An 18,084-nucleotide genomic window follows, 5' to 3' on the forward strand; every position below is an offset into this window, starting at 1 on the left:
CTGAGTCTGGAACACCTTTGTCCAGGTCGCAATTTATGCTTTACATCTTTGATTACTTTGCTTTGAACTCTCTCTGTTTCAGTCCCGCTGGGTCATCAACAGCTGCATGTTTGCTTCTCATATTGTTTTTAAAATTGAAGAGGACACTACATCTGCTAATTCCTCTTCCTGATGGAACCCATTGATGCTCACATGATTTCAAAGAAAATGTAACATGCTTGTAGCTCAGTGAAATTACTGATCCCCAATAAATGCAAAGTAACAATCATAATCTGCAAATAAATAATCTGTAATCTGCAGCAGTGCATCTTGCCTGGTGTTCATAAGGTCACACGAGCAGCAGCAGCAAAGGTGGTGTTGCAATAAATCTCTGTAAACCGGACCCTAACTTGAAGAGACGCTGCACCAAAAACTTGTTTTTTGTCTTTCAAGCACCCACAAACAGGCATCTTGAGCTCTCAAAGACGCAGCTGCTCTCAATTGTGAATGGGTGGCGTGTATTTTTTTTTAACTTAAAATCAAAGTGATTCTGGAATATTGATAGAAAATTATGTGGATTATCCCAGAGAATGCACTGGAGAGTCAGTAGACAGATGTCTGGGCAGTATTGCTCGTTAGCCGTCGGTCGCCGTTAGCTTTAAGCTAAATATAAGTGGGCGACTCATCTGGAGTCACAAAGACACGATGCTGGTGGTACGAGTGCATCTGTGTGGACTCAACACACATATTTGTGAGTACGTGACAGCAAAACACACTTTAAAGTGACAGACACATCCTTTTTTTTCTGAGTAAACAGATGATGTGCGGGTCATTTGTGAACAAACCACCAGGGGAGTTTTCTCTGAACACGTGGCAGCTGCCTCCTTCTTCAGCCTTGTGGTTCATTCATTCATGATCAATAATTCAACTCTTAAGAAGAATGCGGTTTGTCCTGTTTCTTGGCTAAGCAGCATTTGTCTCACATTACCTCATGTACACGTGTGTGTGTGTCTGTGTGAGCGTGCGTGTGTCTGTGTGAGCGTGTGTGTTTGTTTCAGTCATTCATTCATTCATGCATTAAGTGATTAATCCACTTTTTTGCCTGGATGTTTTTTTTTTTTCTTTTTTACTAAATGCCAATTTGGCAAAAGGAAGCAATGGAAAAAAAATCTGAGCGGAAAAATTGTAGCACGAATAAATCTTTGCTATTAACTAAAACAATTAAATGAGTGCTCCATACAGTAAAATCACATTCATGTTTTAATATTTTTACTTTATGAGCATATCAAATACACACTTAGTTACATGTGTTTACACAGACAGTAGCACACATTTTCCTTTCACAAGATCATGACAAGAACTCGGTCCATCCAGCATAATCTCAGCGTTCTCCTGACAGGCTACGGACCAGCAGCTCCTGATGAGAGTGTATGTAGGTGTACCTTTAAGGTCGTAATAGCACATATGAAATGAAGTAAATGGACTTTAAATGGTAAACGACCTCAGTACACACACACACGCACACACACACATTGATGGAGGAGACTCCCTGTGAGATGCCAGGCAGCTCATCAGGAGCAGTTAAGAGTTCTGTGAACCAGCATCTTTCCACCCTTCCTCCTGAGCTGAGGAGAGCCCTCAACCAGGAATTTAAAAGAATAAAAAAAACATTTCAGAGGTGGGGTTCACCCTGGACAGGTCACCAGTCCATCACAGGGCCAACACATAGAGACAGACAACCATTCACACTCACAGTCACACCTACAGTCAGTTTAGAGTATCAATCAGCCTCGTCCTCTCTTGATGTCTTTGGACTGTGGGAGGAAGCTGGAGTACCAGAGAGAACCCACACAGGAACAGGGAGAACATGGAGACTCCACACAGAAAGATCCTGTGCTGGAGCCGGGACTTGAACCTGGAACCTTCTTGCTGTGAGGGGTCAGTGCAAACTACTGCACCACCGTGCCACCCAAAATCACCCCCCCCCCCCCCAAAATAAAAACACCGGTTAAAAAATGACACACCTCACTCCAAATGACAAGAAAAATTCAATTTCTAAGTAAAAAAAGTTCAGTTGTAATTATGCAAAGCTCGATGTTTTAATCCGCCATCAGCCACAAACGAGAAGAAACAACCGCTGATTAAGAGGAGCTGCAGACCCTTAATGGGTTAACATTATGCATAGCAAAATGGCCCTTAGCAGCCTGAGCTAAAGGGATTTTAGACGGCTGTTTGAAAGGTTTCAAAGTTCATTATTAGTAAAGCTAATGGAACTAACTGGAGGGCTGTTCCTCATCGCTGTCATTAGCTGCTCTTACACAAGCCCGCTGCTCTGAACACATCTGCTGCTGCCGGCGCTCGGCTGAGAGAGACGGGAAGTTGCTGTCTGTCTGTCCGTCTACCTGTCTGTCCGTCTACCTGTCTGTCTGTCTGACTGTCTGTCTTTCGTTGTGTCCTCTTCACCAGGCGGCCAACTGGCACCGAGAACTCTTATTCAAGCAGCCTATTTCTGTTTTTATTTCAACTTGATAATTGAGTCTTGGTCTTACAGCAGCACCACCTGACGCTGTTATCAGCTGACTGAGCTTTCAGGTCAAAGCTGCCACCTCACTTTGCACTGGGTTTGTGTCCTCTATAACACACACACACACACACACACACACACACACACACACACACACACACACACACACACACACACACAGATGCAGGTCACCACCAACATCAAAATTATAAACAAAAGCCTATTCCTAATTTTGCATTTCTATCAGCACTTAGTGATTATGTAGCACTATCTGTGTCGTGTGATGTTGTATGTTTGTCAAAAAAAAAAAATTAAGGGGGGGGGGGCAACACTTCTTCTGCCACTAGATGGCAGTACCTGTGACCAAATCACAACTGAAGCACTTTTGCGCTGACTATGGGTTTTTCCTTAAGTCTGAATTCTTGCTTGTGTTGTAAGTCGCTTTGGACAAAAGCGTCTGCTAAATGAAATTGTAGAATTGTAGAATTGCATTCTTACACATTCATTAGCATTCATCTTTATTCTTTATTTTCGGTACTTTAACGGAAGCACCTGTACCACAACCTGGGATCAATCAAGTATCTCTGATTCTGTAAAAGTTAAAGTATTGATTCTACTTATTCACGTCAAAGTAAAGAAGAACCAACTCCACCCCCTTAAACTAAACTCTCCTCTGTCTCTAGGTATGTTTTATACGTAGTTTTTCTCTGTCATACATCACTAATACTAAATATGGATTTAAATGTTAGGAGTAGAAAGTACAGATATTTGTGTTCAGCTGGAAGGAATAAATTAAATAGTCAAGTGCTACAACTATAAGTCGTTTGAATTTTGCAAATTCTTATGTTCACCTGCTTCCTGTCTGTCGGCCAACATCTCTCTGTAGGTCCATCAGTAAGTCAACATTACACGTGTGTGTGTGTGTGTGTGTGTGTGTGTGTTTCTGTCTGCTGATACATTTACAGGGATTTCCTGAGGCTTTCTGTCTGCATGTTTGTGTAACTGGGTGACATCTGGCTGAGTCCGTGCTACGTCTGAGTTATCTGCTGCGACTGTGGACTGTCTGATGATATTTGTCAGTGTTTACTGTGGTAGGTGAACAAGAACTGTGACCCGCCGCTGACAAGGAAAGGGCGTGGAAAGTTCTTATTGTGTTTGTTTGCTGGGAGCCTGGCTGGTGCCCTGCTGCACAGACTGTGGCAGGTCACCTTTGTGTCGGCCGGCCGATTCTGATATCTCCTGCTATGCTTTAATTAAATTCCTTGATAAAAGACTGAGATGTGAAGCAAAGAGTGGACTATCAGCAACAGTCTTACTGTCCACTTGTTGGCAGAGGTCAGAGACACCCCTCCCTGGTGGGGACGGGGTCCCTGCAGCCTCATTATCCTTTTATCTCAACATTTATCTGACGAGAGAGCGCGGCAGGAGCATCCAGGCCATCTTTAAAGATTCATAAAAGGCTGTAAAAGAAGGCGAAAAAAAAACCCTACAAAAATAGTGGCCTTAAACTAGCAATTCTGCTTGATGTCTGCATGTGATGAGGTTGACAGAATTATTAATCAGGATAAAGGAAATTCAGACCTTTGCTCTCAGCTGCCTCACTTAGAATCTTTAGTTAGCGCCATTACATAGCAACCGAAGGTCGGGAGGTCTGCAACTAATTGGTTCTACAGGGTTTTGAATAACAATGAGCCAAGCCCAATTATAAAATCACGATGAGACACCACAGAGGAGTACGAGAGGGAGCATAAAAGAGTGAGCGAGGGTGACGAGGGACCTGCTGGACCAGAGATGGGAAAGAGGGACAGACGAGAAGAAAGACGCAAGTGAAGTTGTTTCATTACTTTTGCTTCCCTTCCTAAGCAGCAAGCTATTAATAAAATTTATAAATCAGCCGTAGCATAAATTTTAATAGAGGGCTGTGGAAAAACAGTCAAGGTCTCTGAAGATGGCTCCACCTCATTTGAAATTCCATTTGCTTAAAAGATTCACGTAACACGACAGATTCGAAGGGAATCTTTTTTATCGCATGTTCATTTATTAGTAATAGAAGCCTTTTTACATGGTGGGATTTATGCACAAGCACTTTGGAATGTAAATCAGTGTCTTTTTAGAACCAGTGTCTCCCTCCCTTTTGCTGCCCATTTGTGGCATGAATGTGTGTGCTTTGCTTCATACATGCATGTGCAGCAAATGTGCGTCAGCGATCTGTGATGCCGAAAGCGTGCGGTGCTCTGATGTGTTGTGACGTTGTGTTTTGTGTGACAAGACATCAGCAGGCAGGTTGGGGCGGCCACCTGGCGGCTCTGCTCCTCTGAGGAACAAAGGAACAACTGCTCCGAAACTGGTGGGTGGAGGAGCGGTGTCAGGTGGAGGAACACGCTCTCCCTTCCGCCGCGTTCACACACACCAGCGAATCGACTACAGTGGCGCGTTGCCAGTTAATCAGGCAGGAAGCTCTGACGCAACTTCTCCGGTTTGTGCAGAGTGAGATAAAGGAAATGTAGCTGCTTGCAACAGAAGACTTTGACAACTTGTTGCAGGTTTTGAAATGGCATCATATGAAGAAAAAGAGAAGTTTCCTGTTTTCTGCATGATTGAACGTTGTTTGACTGATCATGTTGAGATAAAGTACTCATTTGATTAAAGTCATGGTCATTCTCATGTGACCTGCTTCACCTCGTCCTCATCATACGTGATCGTATCGGAGGAACTGAAACAAGCGCTTATAACCCTTATCATATATATATATATATATATATGTATATATATATATATATATATATACACACACACACACACACACACATATATATATATATATATATATATATATATATATATATATATATGATTAACAAGTATGATAAATGATATGATATTTTGGGATGACCTGAATCTTTTTGCTTGACTGTTGCCGTGTTAAAGTCAGATAACATTGCTTTTAATCTCTTGCTGCTTTTCTATCTTCATCATTTAGGATTCCCCACTATTTAGCGAACGGTAATTTAATAAAATGATAAATTCTAACATTATAAAGGGATAGCAAGGACGCAAATGCTACTCTCACCCATCATCTAATTGATCTCAAAATAAAGCAAAAAAAGGTTGTTTTGTGTCTGTTGCTCATAGACTGCACTTGAAAAATATTCCGTAATCGTGTAATTGATTTTTTTTTTGCAATTTAAGGGATCAATGTGCATTTTAGTGTGACAGCATGACATTGAGCGAGTAATGACAAATTTGACAAAGAGCCTGAGATAAACGTTTCTCGAGGATGGACACATTCTTGATAGAGACCTTCAAAATTCCCATACAAGTGCAGAGACCGCAGGCCGACCGTGGTTTCTCCTCAGCTCGGTGTTCAATATGCAGACGAAAGAGCAGCAAACATTTAAGAGGCCGCCCGCTGTGAGCAGAAGGATGGATGTGATTGGACGGAGGACGTGCAAACGCAAACTGATGTGGCCGCATGAACTCAAAACTTCACCCCATCAACCGCTTCCTTTGTATAAATGAGCATCACAATTGTCTTTCTATTTAACGTTACTGTCAACAGGACTTCCTTTCCGATGATCTCATCATGTTAACAACATCTTTGAGAACAGAGAAAGAGGAGGAGGCTGACGAGACGTTGAAGTCTGTCGAGTGTGTGCTCACGCTAACCTCAGACAAGTTGTTTGCTAACCACCATCCATGTCTGTCACTCGCTGGTGCGCTGACACGCTCCATCCTCCTGCTGGGATTCGCTCCATCGCCGACAAACAAGGCCGTTGTTGCAAGTTCCAGTAAAAGGTCACAGGAGAAACTGAGGATAGGTTACATCATAAATTGCGCATTATGAGTTAAATCGTTGTGAAAAGCAACATTTTCAGAAACAAAAAAAAGAGAGAGCTTCTTATTTTTTATAACTTAATTATCAAAATAATTCTATTAGATTATTTTTAAGACAAAAGGAAATCGATCCTCCCCAAACACCGAACATCAGGCTCTCCTATTTCTCCTCCCCCACAAATGAACAGGAAATAATCAGTAGCCAAACCACGAGCACGGCCAGGATAGTTCAAGGTGACGATTTTAACCAGAAAAAAAGAGAATTTGTACAAAATCGGGACGACAATAATAACACTGTCATTCAGGTCCGTCTCCGAATGGGTTTGTTGCCAGATAATTTCGCTGTAACGTCACCCAGCAGGTCGCTCAGAGCCAGAGTTAGCGTGAGTGTAGTTGGTATGAATGGAGGTTTTTGAATATCCTTGTTAATATTTGTGTGCCGCGACACCGCCGGTGGAAACATGTCGGCATTCATCTTCAGCATGGGCTCTTGCAGCCACGTTTACATGGTCTGCCAGTGGAAGCGTCTGTCTCCTCTTTGTTGTCCTCCATTTGTTTTGCCTCCCAATTAAGCAATTAATGTGTGTTTTGATTGTTTGCTGTTTGCCTTAGCAGCGCCATAATAGAGCTCTGTTTGTGTGCTTGCGGGAGGGAGGCCTAATGCTGAATAATGCATGGCACGTCACGGCGACAGACAGCATTACCATTTGAATTATGAACACATCGGGGTGAGACGCTAACTCGCTCTGACTAGCTGGAGGAGAGGAAAAGAGAAAATGAGGCGGAAAAATGTGTTTCATCCCGAGCTTCTGCTGCTGCTTCACCTTTATTGGCTGCGATGGAGGAGAGGAAGAGAGGACATCTTGGATCCTTTCATGTGTCTTATTAAAGCCCTCGCAAACCTGAAGGAGGAATGTGATCCTGTCAGCGGGCTTCATTTGGCTTGTAAATGTGTGTGATTTGCAGGTGAATTGGACTTGTTCTCTTGACACTCTGCTGCTCACCAAGCATCTCCTTCTCTGTCTCGGGGGCCTGTTCCACTGTTAGTCGCCGTCGATGATGAGGATTTCTTTAATTTGACCTCACCTAAGTCAGACTTCATGTAACAAGTTTAGTCACCATTCGGTTTGAACCCGACTTCCACAACGATTGTGGCGTTCTGATCGTTTCTCCACTTTCAAACATCGACTCCTCTCCAGTTATCCTGATCCAGAGTTTGGATGGTTTGAATGTAGAAAACACAGAAAAGCCAAATAAAGCTGATGAAATTCAAAAATACTGAATTCACATGCAGAGCTGGTTCAACTGAACTCGCCAGCAGGTCGCGCCAAACCAGAAGACTGACACTTGTTTTGTTCTTCCCTCAAATGAAGATATTCATGGATTACCAGGCAGACGGCAGGATGAAGAGGACTTGGCTTGTAAACGGACGTTCCTGGACAGTGTCGCCGCTGTCCGTGTTTGTCATCCATGGGTTGCCGTTAGCGTCAAGCTAAATATACGTGGCCGGCTCCTTCCACATTGTGGAGTTACAAAGAAGTGATGCAGCAGTCAAGAAAAGTCTGGACACTTATTCTTTTCATAGCAAATGCTTATTTTTTTTGCTTTAAATCCCTGTTATCACGTCACAGAGGCTGTAGTGTTCTAACCTTTGCTGTTGCTGCTTTCAAATAATAGTTTCTAGTTTATTCTGCATTTCATACATTCTTATCTGAATCAGATTGTTTTTTGTTTTTAAACCTTGCCCTCAGTGCACATTAACAGGCAATTAACATCACAAAAGAGAACAATAAATCATGGGGAGATTGGGTCTCATCCGTCAGGCAGAGATAGCACTGCTTAAAGGTAGAGCACATACACCTTATCTAGTTCTGTAACTGTATGTAAACCATAAATAAAAACAATACATTTATAAAAATAAAGGGCAGCATGGTGGTGCAGTGGTCAGCACTGTGGCCTCACAGCAAGAAGGTTCCAGGTTCAAGTCCCGGCTCCAGCACAGGATTTTTTGTGTGAGTCTCCATGTTCTCTCTCTTCCTGTGTGGGTTCTCTCTGGTACTCCAGCTTCCTCCCACAGTCAATGCCAGATTTTTGTTTTAGCACAACATTGTTGTCACTCAGTAATGTTAATTCATATCCAGTTTCCTACTGACCTACTTGCGCTGCTCGCCCCCGTGGAGCTGACTGATGATGTGCCTCGCTCACGTCCAGCAGCTCCGCCTCTACAGCTCCTCACCAGGTGAAGCCCACGTCTCTCTTCCCTGGTGGCGGTCCACCAGACAGGATGTAGGATGTGTTCAAGGCAACGATGCTTCATTTCTGAAACCAGGTTTAAACTGCCACTCTTTCACAAGAGGTCATTGTTGGACTGGCGGTGCAGCTCCTGTGATGAAACAGGGTGTCTAGGATCTTTAGCGGACAGGCTGTCTCATGCAGTGAGTGAGACCCACATGAAAAAATTAAAATAGACAGAAACATTGAATAAGCATAAACAGATGAAGGGAAGTATTTACAGGTGTGATTACATTACAGGCAAATAAGTTCAAGCTCATGAAGCATCTGCATACTTACATAATGAGTGAAATCTCAAAGCTCATCAAGATCTCTCCCTTGTACTGAGCCGCTCTTTGATACGGCGTTTAGGATAAGCTGGCGTCTGATCTGTGCTGGAGACATCGGGGCATGCTTCAGGGCCAAATTAGGATGAAGCAGAGAGACACCAGTCTGTCACCTTGAAGAGAGGTGGGATGTGGAGTTCAAAATCCGCAGGGAGCAGATCTGTCGGGAGGGAAGCTTGGGCATCTCTCCCCCGGGAGACAGAGCAGGAGGCGAGAGGGGCGGCGGTGAGAGACGGGTGAGGATGGCGCTGAGAGAGAAGAGTTGTCAAAGGGGAGGGTTGATACAGGAATAAGAGAAAAGAGTGTGTGCAGAAAGCCAGAGAACATGCCTCTGACAACTTATTAACATATTAATGTGGGGAAAAGTGGGCAACAACACCAAAACAAAAATACACAGAAGCTCCAGCAGCTTTTAAGGACATTTTGGCCCTTTTCCTTTACATCCTAAGCTATGCAAATCAGACCCTGTGTTTGCCAAGCTTGAAAAAAGCAACTGTATTATTATCAACAGAAGAAGAAAAAAAGTCTAACTGGGGGTTATTTTACCTCTCCCAGCGGGAAGTCTGCAAATTAACAAAGAGAAGAAGGAATGCAACATTAGCTGCCACTATTATTTCTGTATTTCCCATCTTCCTCCCCACATGAGAATGCTGCAACCTCTAAATTAATTAGCTCTGAATATGTCTTAATGATATTTATACTTTTAGTGTAATTGTCTAATTGCGCTTTTCTAAAGAAGAGTGTGTTTTGGAAGACAAGCTGTTTGCAAGAGGAAAATAAGGAGAGCATTTCTCTGCTTATTAAGGATGTTTTTTGATATTCAGCACATCATTAAGCCTGCCTCCGTTGTGATTGTGCCTAACCAGCCTCCTCTCTCTCTGGCTGCCGTGTCTCGGGGGGTCGATTCTGCACCAGGCTGTTGGTCAATTAGTCAGGATATGTAATTCAAAGGCTCAGAAACCACCAGAGAGAAATGGAAAGTATGTGTTTTCTGCTCTGTGTGTTTAATATGTGTTTGTCGGGGCTTGTAGTGGAAAAAGGTCAGCTAATAAAAAATAGAAAGAAAATGTCAGGCTTAAGGTAATAAATCTGGCCTCTTGAAATACAGAAGCACCACAAACACACAATGAATGCTGCAACAAGAGGAGACTGGAAGACGTGCGCTACTTTATAGAAGCAGATCATTAACATGTCCTAGTTTTGAATTGTCATGTAACTGCGTGCTCAAGGACATTGATGGCGGCTGGATGGACGCCGCAAATACAATGACAACAAACTGGACAAATAAAAAAAAAAGAGATGAAATGTCCAAAACTTGCTCGACTGAAAATCCCAGACAGGAAGGCAACAACTTCCAGCATTTTCTGGGATTTGATGGTAAATCTGGCTGACAGCAGTTAGCAAGCCAGTGGTTCGCTAATACTGACTGAACGAAACATAAATGCAACCCTTCATTTTCCACCATTTCAAGAAAAAGATTGAATCGTTTTTTTTTCTCTCGTGATTTTTTTGTGTGTTTTTTTTTGTTCACAAATGTGTTGAAATGCCTGCTAGTGAAACTGAATCCCTCCATCTGACAGCTGGGACACGTCAGCGTCCTGAGCCAGCAGCAGGAGTGTTGGCAGGTGTGTGAAGAGCCCACCAACACTCACTTCAACACACTCGTGAGCAAAGTATGTGAGAGACTACTACGACTACTATTAGGGCCCAAAATACTACCTAAATACTACCAAATACTTGTGAAATATAGAATTTTAGCTTCACTCATCATCCAAAACACAGCAGCTAAATCGATGGTGAGCTATCAAGTTTCTGGTGAAACTTGAATATTCACCCGCCGACCTACAGTACATACAATACTGATGTATCTTATTATCGTTTTGAAGCAAAGTTTTAAGCCAAACAGCTTTGTGTTGTGTTGTTGTGTTGCCAAACAGCAGCCACCAAAAGATGTCCGGAACACATCTGACAGAAGCACCGCCTCATGCTAGTGTACCTGTTATATAATCCCGCCACACTTCCTGCGTCCCACGGAGGTGTGAACGACGCAAATACTAGGATCTGTGAATATGCATGTACATATGCAGTTATATCACTCAGAACGTCATGTAACACCAAAATGATTCACGCACCTACACTTGGTGAAGATGCAAACAGATGGATGACACACGTACAAAATCACTCGCAGAATATGCTCGACTACGCTCTGCCCCCCTGTGAGCTACTTGATGTGGCCAGAAAGGAAATAATCTGCCAGCAATTTACCAGCAATTTTCTCTTAAGATTTTCGTGATGCAGGTGAACACCCTGAAATAAAACACAGATAAAGCTGCTGATGAAATGTGTTCCTCAGTCGTGGCTTTATCGAGGAGTCATATGTCTCCGACTGAAGGAAACCTGGCTAATGCACATTTCCTTTTCTTTGCTTTTGCATCATATCCACACTTCACTTCAGTTTAGCCTGACAGCTACATGGATACATTCCTGTGTAGGTGATCTGGTGTGTGTGTGTGTGTGTGTGTGTGTGTGTGTGTGTGTGTGTGTGTGTGTGTGTGGGTGGGTGGGTGGGTGGGTGGGTGAGTGGGGGGGCTGCATCAGAGGCCTGCTCCTCCGGGACATGCAAGTCAGGAAACATTTGAACTTGGCTCAGAGATGGCAGCTCGTTCCGCACTCACCGTCAGCGCCTCACCTGTCTGTTCTTAATCTCTGCATCACCTAGATTAATAATGCAAAGCCTTTGGCCACTGTCGTCATCCTCTCGCCCCTTCATCTGTTATATCTGCATCCCAAAGGCTTTCACACCCTAACCCCCAACCCCCCCTCCCCCCCTTTCTGGTTGTAGATATTGCTTTCTCTCTCTCTCCATCATGCGTGTGTTCCTCACTGCTCCATCTCAATCAGAAATGCAGCAAGTTTTATGAATACATCAAAACGATCATGGACAGTCCAGGGAGGCATGCATGGAGGCAACAAGGCGAGATGATGGCTGCCGGAACAGACGGGGGAAGAGAAAATGAGAGAGCGAAGGGAAACAAGAGCAGGCCGCGGAGGGTGTTGCTGTACTGCTGAATTTTAATGAGTACCAGGGGGAATTTCTTCCTCACATTTTTTTTCCATGCTCCCTTTCCGCATCTTTTTTTCTGTGGGATGTACCCCTGTCTACTACATGGCTGTAAATCACTGTCATACAAATGAGCTTTAACAGAGTAGAGCTTTAGCCTGGGTAGCGCCGTCACAGAGTACAGCCATTAGTTACGCAGCAAGGACCACCCCCCCCCCCCTCCAAAAAAAAGGTCCTAATTCAACTGCCATTTTGTCAGGTTGATCTTCCAGCCACCAAACCACACCCACCACATCCTGGAAACTACACGTAAGCTGTGTTTCATTCCACAGGAAATCTGCTGCTCATTACTGAATTATTCATTCTTTTCATTAGACTCTTCTCAAACCGCCCAGCGTTCGTCGTTTCTCTGTGTTATTTTCATGCTCCATGCATCCTCTCTCTCTCTCTCTTTCTCATCAACCTCTTCTAATATTCTTCCCCACTAAGCCCTTATGGCCTATGGATTTTCTACATGATATGTTCCTTGTCTTTCTCTCCTTCTCTCTTGGGAAGACTTTATTATGATTTGCCCCGACAGCAAAGTACACAGATAAAAGATAATTGCCTGGCTTGACTCCTCCATTGATATGAAAATAGGATTTAAATTATTCACAGTGGTTTAAAGGTTAGTTGAAGGTTATTACTGGCAGATAGAAGTAGACAGGCTCAGCATAAGAAAAAAAAATTGTGTTGCAAGCTGTGGCCGGAAGGTGAGGTGCCTTTCTGAAAGGCTAATTTGCAGAGCAGGCAGCGGAGACATCTTGCGAACAAACCACAGAAGACTCTCAGGGGGGATCTGGAACATGGTAGTGGAAGTCAGTTATTAAGCAGCAAATTAAGAGTGGCTTCTCCACAGAAAAACATTGTCAGTTGTAAATAATTCTGAGCCCACCATCAAATGCTCCACCGTCTCTGGTGTAGTCTGGCGTAGCATCTCCTCCATCACGCTGCGGCGCTGGGTGTCTACCTCAGATGAGAGAAAAGGATTGTAGTGTTGGGTTTAAATCCAGGTCACTTCTATGAATTACAGTCTCTGGTCCCCGAGGACACATTCATTGATCACTGCGGAGGATTGTGGGATAAAAAGGAGAGGGAAGAGGCTATGAGGTTTCTCCCATCATCTTACCTCAGCACCAGCCTGTGTGTCTGAGGAGCTTTGTTCTGCCCGCAGACGGGATTCACGTGTTTCTGGGATGGAAAGGTTGCAGCGGGTGGTCTGTAAACAGAACAATCCCACCATCATCCACATCTTAGACTGCTGCAACCCTGCAGCCTGACTGCTACATTCTGAGTTTGTATATCTGGGTTTCAGGTTTGGGACACAACGTGCTGGAAATATAGCAAGTATTGACATGTGGAGGTGATGGGAGCGACCACTGTTCTGTCTGGTGACGTGTGCAGCCCAACGGAGGCATCACTCTGATGCTCCATGTCAAATCTGGCCCTTCTTCACATTCAACTTTATCTCTTAATATGAACCATAATTTCAAAACAAAACCAAACGATTCTACACTTCCAAGCTGGCAGGGTTCCCTCCGTTCCCACAACATTTAATGATATTACAAGTTGTAATGATTCATTAAAGGGTTGGAGGAAGAAAAGGCTGAAATCTAAAGTTACAAAATGTGTTACAGATGTTCATAATTTCAAATCATATGCTGATTGGAGCAAATGTTTAACCAAGGGCACCTTCATAAACCCTCTGATTAGTCAGATTAGGAGTGTGTGAAGGATCTCACGCAAATCTGTCAGATCGGTCAGGAAAATGTTCATTCTGTGACCCAGATGTCCAGCAAACATGACATTTGAGCAAAGTTGTTAAGTCAGCAGCCAGATAATTAACACCAGAACCAATGATGTGCAGCATGCAGTCAGCATGAGAAGTGTGGGTGGAAATAATCCACCGAAATCCAATCAGTAACACAGCTGACAACGCTTTCATTGTCTATGCATGCCTGATGTCATCACCTTCTTAAAATAATGGCCTTATTTGTTTTTGTTTTTTTTTAATGTTTTGTCTCCAGCTTTTGAGTTTTCTGAAAAACTTGAAGAAAAAAAATGACTTAGGCCATTATTTTAAGAAGGCGACGATGTAAGGAATCAAGAGCATCGGCTGCTAGAAGCACAAAGGGTGGACAAATTTCAACAAAACCATGTGACTCTTCGCTGATTTCAAGCCTCAACTGATTAAGAAAATCAAAAGAAACAAATTGTAATCAAGAGCCATTTATCAGCTAAATGCTCCTCACCAGCAACCCACAGACTTATGACAGCTGACTGGCACTGGACCGGTGGCATTCAGGGGGCTTTCTTCAGCTACGCCGAGGGGATGGAAGTGACCCCTACGTGAACCAAAACACACGCCTCAGCCAATGAGCTGAAGGGTAATCAACGTCGGCTGAGTGGAGCGCAGAGTCGATTCACGCGAGTTTGGCCCTTCGACTATTGATTCCGTAAACAATATTATCAGAGTCAAAGTGTTCCTTTCCTGCTGCAGCTGACGGAGGCTTTGTGTTTGTTTACGTGATCACTTCCCATTCGCAAAGGGCTTTAACAATTTATTCAGATCACGCAGAGGAAGCTTGAGAAGAGCTATTATCAAATCTGGGAGTAGACAGATCTGTTGTGAGGACATCGACGGCTCTGCCATTAATGTGGCCAGGATAAAGAAATGATTTACACTGTTCCAGAGCGTTTTGAGGGAGTTTAATTGCTTTTCCTTTGATTGTTCGTCCACTTCTCAGTTGTAACAGTGCTTCTTCCAGAAGGACACTTTTTCCACATCATTCACAGTAGACGTCCACGTTGATTGAGGCAAAAATATTCGTCCCAATTAGATCAGCGGCTGTGGCCTGGATGAAAAGTGTTAGTTTTTTTCAAAAAGTATATCATCAATTGTCTTCTCATCTTTACAGATTTCTTGCTGCATCCTACCCTAAAATTTCTCATACACGAACCATCTCCCTTTTCTGGAAAAGTAGATTTGTTTTTACTCAAAATTCAAAAGTGAGGGTCCCATCCGGCAGCTTCTCTCACCGAGGGAGCTTATTGATTACCTGAAGCCAATAACTTGGCAGCAGCAGCAGATCCTTGGAGATTTTCCCCCTTATTCTTAATTAGCAATACAACCCGTGGGCGCTAATCTATGCGCCTCCTCTCTGATATTCCTTAGATGTGTGCTGCTTTGATTTCTCTGACCCAACATGGGCTACTGGGACTGGTGTGTGCTGGAGGAATGCTAATGTATTCCTGGGAAGGGAGACACTGTCAGCTTGTTGGCAGACAGTGAGATCAAGAAGACTTTCTCTCGTCTATATCACACCTGCACATCCTCCTGATGCTCAAGGAAATTCAGAATGATTGCCACACCTGAAGAACGCTGAACGCCATACCCGCATGTGGCAGGTGGGGGAGAAGGAAGTCATTTGCAGAAGTAGAACCAAATTCATGCCTCTGAGTTCTCCTGAAATGATCTGCTTGAATTCTATCAATGGAGTGCGACAGTCACCCATAACCACAGGAGCCATCAGCTTTTCTTTGCCCTGTTTATGGATTTTTCAAGATGATCTCTTAAAAAATGTCTGGAATGACCAAAAAATGAACAGAATCTCTCAATACTGTATTACCTGGTGGTGGTGGCACAATACTGTCCAAAAGAAATCCTTCTGTTGTGGGCTCACAAAAGTAGAATATCTAAAATATATCTGAAATGATATGTTTAAAACCATATAAAGTTTATTAAACATTCATATGAAATATCAATGCCGTTGTCCAAACAGTGGCATTAGCTTGAGATGTTCAGTGTAGGATAAATGAACACAACTCACCGTGTGACGTTGTTGAAGGAGGGATTTGTGCGCTTTAACCAGGGAGAGTCCACATTCAGCAGCTTCAAACTTGCTGCCTCACTGAGGGACGTCAACAATCAAGTGCGGCGGAGCTCCTGAAGGCATCAGCCCACTGAAAGCGCAGGTTGGCCACCAGGCATCGCTTTGATGAGCCCATATTTGAGTATCAGTCATTAGACAGCACCACTACCTTGCACACTTCAAACAGGCTTAGTGCTAAACCACTTATCATGGCTGCACGGTGTTAATCTGGATGTGACATGTAGCAGACTGGGCTTAATTGTGTATCGCTGCCCCGGTTGATGCTAATTTAGTAGCCTCTGGAAAAGCTGAGCCTTGAGGTAAACAAAGCAACAGGGCTAATATGTTGTTGTTGCCATCTGCCTGCACCAGCAGAACCCGTGCTTATCTGTTTACAGCGGGCAGCCATTTCAGGCTCTTCTTCTCTTCTCATAAAAGCTGCATCTGTCACTACTACTGTCCAAGTACAATATCTACTTAAATATTAATTACCCAGCAATGACTGATCTCTTAAATGGAGCGGAAAATTAATGCAGAACAATGAAGGATGTTGTCTTACACAAGAGATGAGTTCAGTCTTTTTCATGACATTGAACACATCTATCTGCAGCTCGGAGGAAATCCCTCCTTCAAAGTCTGTTTAGTATTCATTTACAGTTGCACTTTGAAACACACTTTTATTCCGGTTCTTATTCTCTGATTTGTTGTTTTTGCGATATTAATTTAGCCTTAAGTTGTCACCCTCTCCAGCCGCTTAGTAGCCGCGTAGCACCAGTGGCCATGCCGAGGTTTGCTGTAAGCCTCTCTCAGGTATTAACGCCACACGCTTCCTCTCCACCATCATCTATGTTGGTTATGCCAAGTAGCATACAGTACCATGGAACACCCTTCAGTTTGGACTGTCACGTGGTAGGAAGACAATTGAGAATATTGAGTAGGTTCCAGCTAGGAAAACAACGTGAGGCTGAAACAGGAGTTAAATGGATCCTTGGATGTGACGAAGGCCGTCGCGGAGAGAAGAACGACGGTGCAAACTGAAGTAATCGCATGAGCCAGAAACAGGTGGGAGGACATGAGGGCAGCTGATTGGCTGACCAGGGCTGATGGTTACCTGACTACACACAGGTGACTCAATAAAAAACAGACTGAGACAGGAAGTAAAACAGATACAAAGGGGAAGATGACAATGTGTAAGGAGAAATATTGCAACATGGAAACCGAGGGAAATGTTGAATAACACAAAAATCAAAACTTGAGTCATGCAAATTAAAAGAGTACAAATCTAAGGATGTCTTCACACCTCCAAGTTTTTTTTGTCCCGACTTTTATCCTTTCGATCCAAACTAAAGTGACATGTGAAATGCGTGATCAGACCAAACATCAGCGGTTTGTTCCAAACAAAGGAAGTGACCTGAGTACGGATCCACTTGAACTGAGGCTCCGTCATCTTTTGAGTGATTCGCTCTTACGGACCATTTGAGACCGTCCATCATTTCTATCACACTTCTTGGGCACTTTTCTTTCTTTTCTTGCCCCGTCATGGCGCTGCATGTATGATGATAGACACAAGGTCCCTCTGTCAGTGAGATGGCTCAGCATCAACTACCAAACATTACCAAACCCTCAATCTCTAATGTATATATTTCTGAAATGTCTTTTGTCTGCTCTGTGCGTGTGTTTGTGTGTGTGTGTGTGTTTGTGTGTGTGTGTGTGTGTGTGTGTGTGTGTGTGTGTGTGTGTGTGTGTACAATACAGGATATGTGAGCATGTGTACGGTGGGTGCAGCGAGGGCAGCCCAGGCTCAGATCGGAGGAGGCCTGCAGGAATGTTCCCTGCCTTTGAAGAGTCTGCTGTCTGCGCTCAACAAATATCAGGTCCAGAATGAAGGGAATGTGGCTTCATCCAGCCCTGTTTTATTAAGGGATCCCATTCTCTTTTTCATCCTGCACCCTCTGTTGTTGTTGGGGGGATGAATAGGGCACATCCATGCTGATGAAGTGAGCTGGACTCCAGGCTGAAGAGCTCAAAGAGACATTCTCCTTGAGTCAAAACACACCAACCAGGCTGGATGAATCCAGGACGAAGGAATCAGAATGAGCGTGTGGTTTGTGAGCGCTAGCTATTTACCACATACCTAGCAGATACCAGGAATGAATC

The 18,084-nt window shown here is 43.7% G+C and overlaps 1 long non-coding RNA gene across 4 annotated transcripts; it reads right to left on the reverse strand.

Moving 5' to 3' along the window:
• Positions 1-1,288: 1,288 nt before the first annotated feature.
• Positions 1,289-16,093, reverse strand: LOC147269007 (uncharacterized). Of its 4 annotated transcripts, none has more exons than XR_015111233.1 (8): positions 15,886-16,093; positions 15,685-15,762; positions 13,185-13,274; positions 12,951-13,025; positions 12,703-12,854; positions 8,909-9,203; positions 8,491-8,760; positions 1,289-1,421 (listed from the first exon to the last, which is right to left on the reverse strand). It is a non-coding gene; the product is annotated as an uncharacterized LOC147269007 (long non-coding RNA). The 4 variants fall into 4 exon arrangements; XR_015111232.1 differs by lacking the exon at positions 1,289-1,421 and adding an exon at positions 7,985-8,401; XR_015111230.1 differs by lacking the exon at positions 1,289-1,421 and having other exon boundaries at positions 7,985-8,760; positions 12,951-13,021.
• Between the last annotated feature and the right edge of the window lie 1,991 nt (positions 16,094-18,084).

The sequence above is a fragment of the Aulostomus chinensis genome, chromosome 2 (assembly GCF_037954235.1).
Source record: "Aulostomus chinensis isolate RoL2024-O1b breed Wild chromosome 2, RoL_Achi_v1.0, whole genome shotgun sequence".
Taxonomy (NCBI): domain Eukaryota; kingdom Metazoa; phylum Chordata; class Actinopteri; order Syngnathiformes; family Aulostomidae; genus Aulostomus; species Aulostomus chinensis.